This window comes from Staurois parvus, unplaced genomic scaffold, assembly GCF_062004578.1.
Source record: "Staurois parvus isolate SC_StPar_1 unplaced genomic scaffold, SC_StPar_1.0 ptg000551l, whole genome shotgun sequence".
Lineage (NCBI taxonomy): Eukaryota > Metazoa > Chordata > Amphibia > Anura > Ranidae > Staurois > Staurois parvus.
Window position 1 is genome coordinate 1,287,571 of NW_028318347.1, and position 11,525 is coordinate 1,299,095.

The window sequence follows — 11,525 nt, forward strand, 5'->3', positions numbered from 1 at the left end:
GGTCCAAGGACCCAGTGGCGACTGCATTTTTCCAATAGGGATCTAAAGGATACACTACCACCTCCCCCCCACTCCCCCTCTCTGTTGGGGTCCCTCAAGGCTCTGTCCTTGGGCCCCTTCTCTTCTCCATCTACACCTCCTCCCTTGGCCAACTGATACACTCTCACGGCTTCAACTACCACCTCTATGCTGACGACACGCAAATCTATCTCTTGACCCCTCGCCTCACCCCTTCAGTGTCCACCCGAATCACCAGCCTACTGAACGACATATCGGATTGGATGTCACTCCACTTCCTTAAACTGAACCTCTCTAAAACCGAGCTCCTAGTCTTCCCCCCTGCCCGCACCCCTCCCCCCCCACTGACTTCTCCATCACGTCCAACCATGCCACCATCAAGCCCACCCCGCAAGCCAGAGTACTTGGTGTCATACTAGACTCCAATCTATCCTTCCAGCCCCAAGTCCAATCACTAACAAACAATATAAGATAAATAGTGCAGCGCTAGATGTTATATTACTGTACCAATATTGAAGATGGTGCAATATCCCTTACTTAAATGTCAACGGGTGTAGACCACATACATATGTGTGACCAAACACACTGCATGTGATCTTCCCAAGAATTGAAAAAACGTGAGCTTCACACAACTTCACTTCACAATACAAAACGCACAATATAAATGCACAGTATAGTCCAGTCATCAAAAAGACATAGATGAGTGTATTTCGATGAAATCCTTATGATGCATGTAGTCCGGCGATGTGCAGAAGAAATAATTAAATTGCGCACTCACCGGAAGCACAATTTAAATTGTGCGTTTGTGTCTCATACACCAAAGGTCACTCCGACTGTAGATGAAGGGAAGCTCTGGATAGGTGGTTCTATGATGAAAGGTAACACATCCGGGGATTCCCTCTGGCAGACAGGCTCCAAAACAGGGTCAACTGAATTTTTCTCTGGGCCTTGGGATAATCACCTGGTGGTCCTGAGGAATTAAATGCTCGATGTGGAGCAAAAAGGAATACCCATAGTGTAGTAGTTGTGTCAAATTTAAAAGGATTTATTGTATATTAAAACAAAAACACTTAACATAAGTATGAGAATAAAATCAATCCTTGTGCACTAAGGATATCATGAATGACACACTGACCAGCTGGTATAGAAGAGTGGCCGCCGGACCCCCTTGATCCGGCGGCTTAGCGTCACGGCTAGCAGAGGCTCCTCCTTGACGCGCGTTTCGTATCACACGTACATCATCAGAAGGAATAAGAGCCATAGCTGCCGGACGCCACAAAAGTCATATATATAGTGTATTGTAAGCCTGTATTCAGGTTAATTGGGTGCCATTTTGTCGAAGTCCCGCATACTGCGCATGTGCGGGCGTCCGGGCGCCATTTTATAGTAGCCCAAATGGTGTATGTATCCACCGCATACCCAACCGCGGTGGAACATATTATATATAAATCAATAAACTAGTGGGGAGGAGCTCATCCCTCTCTCCCACATATCACAGTCCCAGGCTTCCCCAGGTGCCCCCAAGAGGAGATAAAAGAGGCGCCGATCGATACAGATCGGCGCCATATTCCCGGGGGCTGGCTGTATGAGTGCGCATGCGCAGATGAGCACAACGGACCGACGCCATTTTACCGTGGGCCGGTGCAGCAGTGCGCATGCGCGAACGGAATCGCCATATTCCCGTGGTCTGACAGGATGAGGACACACTCTACCTGCACAAATACAGGGACAGTGAATGGACAATTTTATAGTGAATGAGCACAACGGACCGACGCCATTTTATCGTGGGTCGGTGCGACAGTGCGCATGCGCGAACGAAATCGCCATATTCCCGTGGTCTGACAGGATGAATACACACTCTACCTGCACAAATGCAGGGACAGTGAATGGACAATTAAGGATATACTTAAAAATTAGATAATGTCCTATTCACCTAAGGGAGGCTCTGATGTGTAGATTAAATACATCATGCTTCATTAGTAAGTGTCAGACGTGGTATCTTATGTACCCATTAACACCACATGTTTACTATTGAACACTCTGTGGTGATAAAAAATCACTGTAGTAAGACTAAAGATTTTTTATACAATGCTTAAAACCACTGTGTATAAACAATATGGTTATATACAAAAATGTATAAAATTATACGCATGTTAGCCATCAGGGGTCATATAAAAGCAAAAACATGGGGGCTATGATGAGTGTTCATAACTATACAGTATATGTCCTCATTGAACCCACTTCAATACAATAAAATACATAAGATTAAAACAAAAATATATAAAAGTTGCAATGACAAATATCAGAAAAAATATGAATGAAATTTCTAATTTCTAAGTGGGCCATATTAGAAAACCTTATAGGTCATGATCCACAAATAAGTGGATTGTTATAGTAGCTAAGGTCGTCTTAATCTATATTCATATGATGTTGCAATGCTCCTGACAATCCACAATGTGAATGTGAATAATCAGAATTAGACAAAGGGCCATATAAACAATCGAAGACATAGATGTTAACTGTTATCTATATAGCAATTTATATCTACCTCTACATTATGGCCAAGAGGGGATAAGGTTCTCATCTCGTATATCCACCTCGTTTCCATTTGGGAGACTTGTCTGAGCTTATTTGTACCTCGCCAGTGACTATGAACTACATCGATCCCTGCAAATTTCAAAAAGGTGGGGTCCCGGTTATGGTGGTATCGGAAATGTCTAGATAGAGGATGTTCTTTCCGGCCCTTTTTAATACAGTTAACGTGCTCTCTAAACCTGTCTCTGAGCCTTCTGGTGGTCCGACCAATATATTGCCGTTTGCATGGGCACTCTAAGAGGTATACCGCATAACGGCTATGACAGGTGATCAATGTGGAGATGTCATATGTTTTCTGAGTTATAGTGGAAGAGAAAAATTCAATTTTCTTTTTGCGTATACCATCTAACTTACATATAACACACTTGTTACATGGGTAAAAACCCGTCATATTGCCAAAGAACGTAGTTCTGGGGGGAGGATCTACCACATTTGGTGAGATTTTATCTCGTAAGGTAGGGGCCTTTCTGAAGACTATTTCAGGCCTATCAGGTAATGCTCTAGCTAGGATTGGGTCAGCCTTAAGAATGTCCCAGTTTTTCTTAATAATCTTACTGATTTGTTTGTATTGGATAGAAAAAGATGTGATAAAGGGACAAAATTTACCGTTCTTATGTGAGGTAGAGGTGGTTAACATCATATCTCTATTCATATTTGCCACTCGGGCCATCTCATCATCTAATACTGTAGCGTTATACCCTTTCTCAATAAACCTTTCCTTTAGGACAGCGGCCTTCTGATGATAAGTGTCAACGTCTGTACATATTCTCCTTATCCTCATGAACTGGCCTTTAGGAATATTGGCCAGCCACGAGGGATGGTGGCAGCTGTCCATCGGGATGTAACTATTCCTATCTGTGTTCTTAAAGAAGACTTCTGATATTATAGAGCCTCCATTATTGATCAATGTTACATCTAAAAAATCAATTTTGATAGTGCTATAGTTAAAGGTAAGTTGAATATTGAGATTGTTATTATTTAGAGACCCGAAGAAATTGATAAGTGTCTGTTCATCCCCCTTCCAGAGGAGGAAGATATCATCAATATACCTTTTATAGAATAAAAGTTCTGGCCAATCACGAGAGTATATTATATCTTCCTCCCACCTGGCCATGAACAAATTGGCCAGGCTGGGAGCAAACTTTGCTCCCATTGCTACGCCTCTTTTTTGCAGGTAGAATCTGTTATTAAACCAAAAATAATTGGTATGCATGGCAAAATCCAATAATTCCAGGATATATGACTTCAATTTCTTGGAGATATTAGTAGTAGTATTAAGATAGTACTCAACTGCTGATCTACCGTCTTCATGGTTGATGTTACTGTACAAAGAGGCTACGTCAGCAGTTACCAAGAAAGTCATATGTTTAGGATTCCATGTAAGATTCTTGATTTCATTTAGAACCTGCTTAGTGTCTTTCAGATAAGAGGGGGTAGCTGTCACTAAGGGCTGTAGGTGGTAATCTATAAATTGACCAATCCTAGAACACAAGGATCCGATTCCACTAATAATCGGTCTCCCTGGTGGATGCACTGGGTCCTTGTGCACTTTAGGAAGACAATATATAATCGGGAGTCTTGGGGCCTTTGGACACAAGAAGTTCTTTTCTTTTGAGTTAATGATATTATTCTCAAAACCTTTACTTATCAGTTGTTTCAAAGACCGCTTGTAAGTAACAAGTGGATCTTTGGGTAATAGTTGATAGGTTTCTTTATCGTCCAGTAATTCTTTGGACTTCTTTTGTATAGTCTACCTTATTTAGCAGAACTACCCCTCCACCTTTGTCCGCGGGCCTTATGACTAAATCCTTATTTTCAAGTAGAGACTTTAATCCCATATCTACGCCTACTTGGTTATATGGGCGCTTTATTTTAATAGATTCCATGTCTTTAAGTACCATTTCCTTAAAGGTATTAATATGTGACTGAGTTTGAGGAGGAGGGTTGAAAAGGGAAGCATTTCTTAATTGGGATGTAGATGGTTGGGTACTATTCTGATCAATCGCTAATGGTTTGTTAAGGAAAAAACGTTTGATTGCCAATCTCCTAGTAAACTTGTGTATATCTAAATACGTCTGAAACTTATTCAGCTTAGACTTAGGAGCATATTTTAAACCTTTATTAAGAACCTTAAGTTCTTGTTGGGATAAAGTAGTGCCACTCAAATTGAAGATACCCTTATCTGTTATAGTTTCCTCTTTTTGGGGTCTATTGACCCTCTTCCCTCCTCTGCTTCCTCTGTGCGGATGCTTCTTTTTCGTGTGGTTCCTTCCCCTAAAAAACGAATCTGTTGGGATGGTTCAGGCTGGGTGTTATAGACTGGATAGTCATCATAGCCATCATGTCTATTTCCTCCCTGGTAATAATCGGGGTTACCTGGAGGCCTATCATATTGCATATTACGAGGAGTTCCCCAATTCCTCCTGGGTGTGTAATAATGAGGTTGATACACATCCTGCGGATTACCTGGAGGTCTATCATACTGGATGTTACGAGGGGTTCCCCAATTTCTCTTGGGTGTATAATAGTGAGGTTTATACACATCCTGACCATAATTATAATCATAGTCATGATTAGGGATACAATCATTGGGCTGATTGTAGTTACGACTGGGGACACGATCATTATGTTGATAATTGTTCCGATTTTTAGGTCCCTTAGTGGATTTCTTATTAGAACCTCTTTTTTTGTTCTTATTATTCTTCTGTAGTGGATGCCACCTCATGTCTCTCAGTCCAATATTATTCATATCACTATCAGGGCCCTGGTATAGATGTTCAAAACGATTGTATACTGGGATGGGTGCTCCCTCATACTGCCCAGGATTTCTTGGAGAGTCATGACCATGCTGTCTTTCAGATGAAACACCAGGTATATGTCTACTAGATATGCCACTGATTTGCTTTCAAGGAGCCATATTAGCATTAGAGATGACGTTATTATAGTCATTTCTAGAGGTTTGCCATTTGAAAATGCATTTCTCTTGATAATCTTTAGAATCCCTAAAGTATTTTTTCTTTTTTTTGATCTTTTGATCCCTTTCTATACCGTCTAAGTAGTTTTTAAGTTTGTTGGATTCATTAATGTATTCCTCTGTACTTTTATACGGTACCAGTTTTTCTCTGATTTTGTTAATTTCCTTGTCTAAATGTGCAAGTTTTTTCTTTTTCCTGACAATGAGGAATTTTAAAAGGTCTAATCCCATGTTATTGAAAAACTGGAGCCATTCAGCTCCTCCCCACTAGTTTATTGATTTATATATAATATGTTCCACCGCGGTTGGGTATGCGGTGGATACATACACCATTTGGGCTACTATAAAATGGCGCCCGGACGCCCGCACATGCGCAGTATGCGGGACTTCGACAAAATGGCACCCAATTAACCTGAATACAGGCTTACAATACACTATATATATGACTTTTGTGGCGTCCGGCAGCTATGGCTCTTATTCCTTCTGATGATGTACGTGTGATACGAAACGCGCGTCAAGGAGGAGCCTCTGCTAGCCGTGACGCTAAGCCGCCGGATCAAGGGGGTCCGGCGGCCACTCTTCTATACCAGCTGGTCAGTGTGTCATTCATGATATCCTTAGTGCACAAGGATTGATTTTATTCTCATACTTATGTTAAGTGTTTTTGTTTTAATATACAATAAATCCTTTTAAATTTGACACAACTACTACACTATGGGTATTCCTTTTTGCTCCACATCGAGCATTTAATTCCTCAGGACCACCAGGTGATTATCCCAAGGCCCAGAGAAAAATTCAGTTGACCCTGTTTTGGAGCCTGTCTGCCAGAGGGAATCCCCGGATGTGTTACCTTTCATCATAGAACCACCTATCCAGAGCTTCCCTTCATCTACAGTCGGAGTGACCTTTGGTGTATGAGACACAAACGCACAATTTAAATTGTGCTTCCGGTGAGTGCGCAATTTAATTATTTCTTCTGCACATCGCCGGACTACATGCATCATAAGGATTTCATCGAAATACACTCATCTATGTCTTTTTGATGACTGGACTATACTGTGCATTTATATTGTGCGTTTTGTATTGTGAAGTGAAGTTGTGTGAAGCTCACGTTTTTTCAATTCTTGGGAAGATCACATGCAGTGTGTTTGGTCACACATATGTATGTGGTCTACACCCGTTGACATTTAAGTAAGGGATATTGCACCATCTTCAATATTGGTACAGTCATATAACATCTAGCGCTGCACTATTTATCTTATATTGTTTGTTTGAAGGTTGATGGTTTTCCTTTTTAGTGTATCAGCTGCTGTGTTGGTTAGCGCTCACTGAATCCCTCATTACCAATCACTAACAAACTCATGCAGACTCCACCGCCGCAACATCGCCAAAATCCACTCGTTCCTAACCCCAGAAACCACTAAACAGCTCATCCACTCCCTCATCATATCACGACTCGACTACTGCAACTCCCTCCTCACTGGCCTGCCTCTTAACAGGCTATCCCGCTTCAGTCGATCCTGAATACGGCTGCCAAACTCATCCACCTCACCAACCGCTCCTCTTCTGCCACCCCCCTCTGCCAATCCCTCCACTGGCTTCCGATTGCCCAACGGATCAAATTCAGAATGCTAACACTGACATACAAAGCTGTCAATAGTTCTGCCCCGAACTACATCACTGACCTAATATCCATCTACCACCCAAAACATATGTTTTGCTCCTCACAAGACCTCCTTCTCTCTAGTTCCCTGATCTCCTCCTCCTATGCTCGCCTCCAGGACTTCTCCAGGGCATCACCCATCCTCTGGAACTCCCTGCCCCAACCCATCAGAATATCACCCACTCTCCTCTCCTCTCCTTTAGGCGCACCCTAAAAACCCACCTCTTCAGGGAAGCATACCCCACCCTCTGCTAACTGCCAATCTTCTCCACTCCTCCTACCACTCCAACCCACAGCTTTTCCTCCCATACTACTATCCCCCCCTCCTAGATTGAAAGCTCCAAGGAGCAGGGCCCTCGAACCCCTCGTGTATCACATTGTATTGTTATTGTACTGTCTCATGTATTGTCTCCCATTGTAATGTTCAGCACTGAGCGAACTGTTGGCGCTTTATAAATACTGTATAATAATAATAATAACAAAATTAATAAAAGGATTGAAATGTAGACAACATGTCATCCTTAATGGAGGTGAGCACTTTATGGCACGCTGTAAATGACTTATCCTTAATTAGGCTAGCCACACAATTGCAGCATAAGGGTTTTTCCCAAGCTGAACCCAATTTAGCTGCACAAACTGCACACTTCTTCTTGGGGGTCTGACTCTGCACCTTGTCCTGGACTTTAACCTACAATAAGCAAGAAAAAACATAATACAGAAAATAATCAGCACAGGGCCCCTCATACAAAACCACTGTGCTGGGGGAGCAAGAAAAGGAAGTGTGCCCACCAGGGTCAGCAAGAGGGATCAGAGTCCCCAAGCTTAACTTAGAGGAGCCAGTGCTTGAAGGACCAGAGTATGCCTGAGAAGTGCCAGCGCCTTCCATATGTCCCTCTTGGTGTGGAGCTACAGGCTCTGCTGGGTCTGTACACCAGACTGGCTGCCTGTGCTAATATGGAGACTGGAACCACGAGTCTCCGGCGCCCGTTGCCGATGTCACCACGGCCGGAACTTCCGGATCCTGGACAGCACCCAGAAGTTGGGGCTACTTGCACGCCTGCTTGGCAGTCACTCTGCTACATTGTGTATCAGATGCTTGAGCCCCCCCCCCAGCACGGGAAGGAGAACGACAGGCATCAAAGGTCCTGGACCCCTCAGGACACCCCCGATGATGGTTTTCATCCACTGAGGCATGGAAGGACATCAGGAGCGCAGCCCCACTCCTCCTGAAGGGATCACGTCAGGCAGGAGGAAGTAATCCAGACCAGGATCCACCAGCAAACTCTAGGGCCCAGGACTTCCAAACAATCAGTTCCTAGATGACTGCACCCATCCTTGCAGAGGAAACACTAAAAACTCAGGAGGGAGGCCTGGTGGTCCGCCTTTTATAGTACTGTACTTACATGTTTCCTGTCCCAGAGGGAGGAGCTCTGTCTCAGGAAGGCTGTCCTGGAGGACGTTTGGAGAAATGAACATTAGACTGACTGAGAGACAAAAGCCAGAAATAGATCAGTGGCTGCATGCACGCCTCATTGTTAGGCTGCAGGTAGAAAGGCAGAGATGAGGCAGGATTTATCATGAAATACAAATTAAAGTGTATTATTTTCAAAACAGCCAAGAATATTTCACAAGGTCTGAAAAGTATGTAAGTCATCGAGTTATTCCCCAATTTAAGAAGAAGAGCATAACTGCAGGTAGTAAATGTAAGAGAGGAGTTGCAGATGATACGATGGTGGGTAATATGTACAGGAGAGGAGTGTGGGGGGTATGACAGTGATGGGTATGTACAGGAGATGAGTACGGAGGTATGACAGTGATGGGTACGTACAGGAGAGGAGTACGGAGGTATGACAGTGATGGGTATGTACAGGAGAGGAGTACAGAGGTATGACAGTGATGGGTATGTACAGGAGAGGAGTACGGAGGTATGACAGTGATGGGTATGTACAGGAGAGGAGTACGGAGGTATGACAGTGATCGGTATGTACAGGAGAAGAGTATGGGGGGTATGACCGTGATGGGTATGTACAGGAGAGGAGTACGGAAGTATGACAGTGATGGGTATGTACAGGAGAGGAGTACGGAGGTATGACAGTGATTGGTATGTACAGGAGAGGAGTGTGGAGGTATGACAGTGATCAGTATGTACAGGAGAGGAGTACGGAGGTATGACAGTGATGGGTATGTACAGGAGAGGAGTGTGGGGGGTATGACAGTGATGGGTATGTACAGGAGAGGAGTACGGAGGTATGACAGTGATGGGTATGTACAGGAGAGGAGTACGGAGGTATGACAGTGATGGGTATGTACAGGAGAGGAGTACGGAGGTATGACCATTCCCAGGGAGGAGTATCTCAGGAAGGGTCTATACTCCACCATAACTCTGGTTCTCGGAGTGTCAGGTCCCAGCGGGTTCTCCTGGTGTCTCTCCTGTTATTCTGTCTCGGACACATCAGAGGAACATGGTGGGAGATCGGCCTGAATGTCCTTCCTGGGAGGGAATACCGGAGCCATTCTGAGGCCCATTTAATGGCCGGCAATGAGGAGGAAACCAACACTGAGAAGTAGATGCTGAGATATATACAGCACGGGGCAGCACAGTGGCTGAGTGGTTAGCACTTCCTCCTGGCAGTACACGGGTTGTTGGTTCAAATCCCAACCATGGCACCACCTGCCTGGGGTGTGCATGTTCTCCCTGTGCCTGGGTGGGTTTCCTCTGGGTACACCGGTTTCCTCCCACACTACAAAGACATGCTGGGAGGTGAATTGGCTCCTAAGTTGTCCCTAGTATGTGTATGTATGAATGTGAGTTAGGGCCCTTAGATTGTACGCTCCTCGGGGGCGGGGACTGATGGGAATGTACAATATAGATGTAAACTGACGGCGCTATATAAGTACCTGGAATAAATAATAATAATACACCCAGATCATCGATGACGAGGAGGAAGGTTCGGTCACAGATGATTGGTCCGTCTATAGCAGGGACAGGAGCCGGGACCAGGAATAGGAGATCCACCTGACTTACCCGTGTGCTCTGACATGGAGAAGATCCCATGCTGGCCCTATGGTGGCCGTGTGTTCAGGATGGAGACCGACAATCACAGGACCTTCTAGAAGCCGATCTAAAATGGCTGAGAGGAGGAAAGTGTTCCCGGGACAGGAAGTGACTGCAGACAGATTTATACAGAGGGTGCAGTATGGAAAGCAGACACTAGATGGTGCTGGTCCAACAAAAGCTGAATAGTATAAAACAGAAAAAAACCTGAAAAGCAGAAGAGGATGGCGGCTCGTAAACTTCCTATTTAGCAGCTTGAATTCATTGTCCCACTCTACAGGTTACATCACATCACGTGACTTCCTCAGGAGTTGGCCATCGGACGTACAGCTGCCTATATATACCAATATAATCCTTAATAGACTAATCGGGCGCCATTATTTTGTAGCCTGTCCCTTATTCGGCGGCCATTTTCCCTTGGTCTAATTTAATGTTATCACATTACAGTGCAGAGGATAAGATCATCGTCCTCCATTTTGTTGTAGCCCGCACGGTCCTCCTCCGGCGGCCATTTTCCCTTGGTCTAGTAACATTTACATTTATCCCATTACATTGCAGTGGATTAGATCTCCCTTCATTTTGTTGTAGCCCGCCTGTCCCTCCTCCGGTGGCCATTTTCCCTTAGTCTGAAATCAATGATCTCGCAATTATACACATCACATTGCAGTGGATTAGATCTTCATCCTCCATTTTGTTGTAGCCCGCCTGGCCCTCCTCTGGTGGCCGTTTTCCCTTAGTCTGATATGAATGCTGGCACATTTTGTCCCCTGATATTAGACATTAGCCGGGTGATTGTATACACACAGCGGGCAGATCTCAATCAATGTCACCCACTAGTCTATACTGTCACGGGGTTGGCCAGCCAATCATATGGCTCCTATTCTGTCCTTCCAATGACCATTCCTAGTACATAGGACTCATCTTCCATACTACATTCATGATACAACAAGATGGAAACTCCCAATATACAGAGAAAATCTCCCATAAAATACATAGAAATCACATCTGCCCTAAAGGGCCATAAACATAAGAAGATTGCCCCCGACGCCCCCAGATTCATCTACAATACTAGCCAAGGTGTCATTGGTCCCCCTAATACACGGACAGTACCTGTTTCATGTACAGGAATGAAGACAACACAAGCTGCTGGTGTGAGGAATCATGTTGTACAACAGAACTGCATCCAGGTCAGCATAGAACAGGAAGCAGGAAGTATAAGG

At 44.2% G+C, this 11,525-nt stretch overlaps 1 protein-coding gene across 1 annotated transcript in view; it reads right to left on the minus strand.

The window, feature by feature from the left end:
• Positions 1-10,550, minus strand: part of LOC149451038 (uncharacterized) — a 221,199-nt gene extending 210,649 nt beyond the window's left edge. Inside the window, exon 1 of the mRNA XM_089691129.1 lies at positions 10,276-10,550. The gene's annotated coding sequence lies outside the window, so the exon portion shown is untranslated. The remainder of the gene's footprint in view (positions 1-10,275) is intronic.
• Between the last annotated feature and the right edge of the window lie 975 nt (positions 10,551-11,525).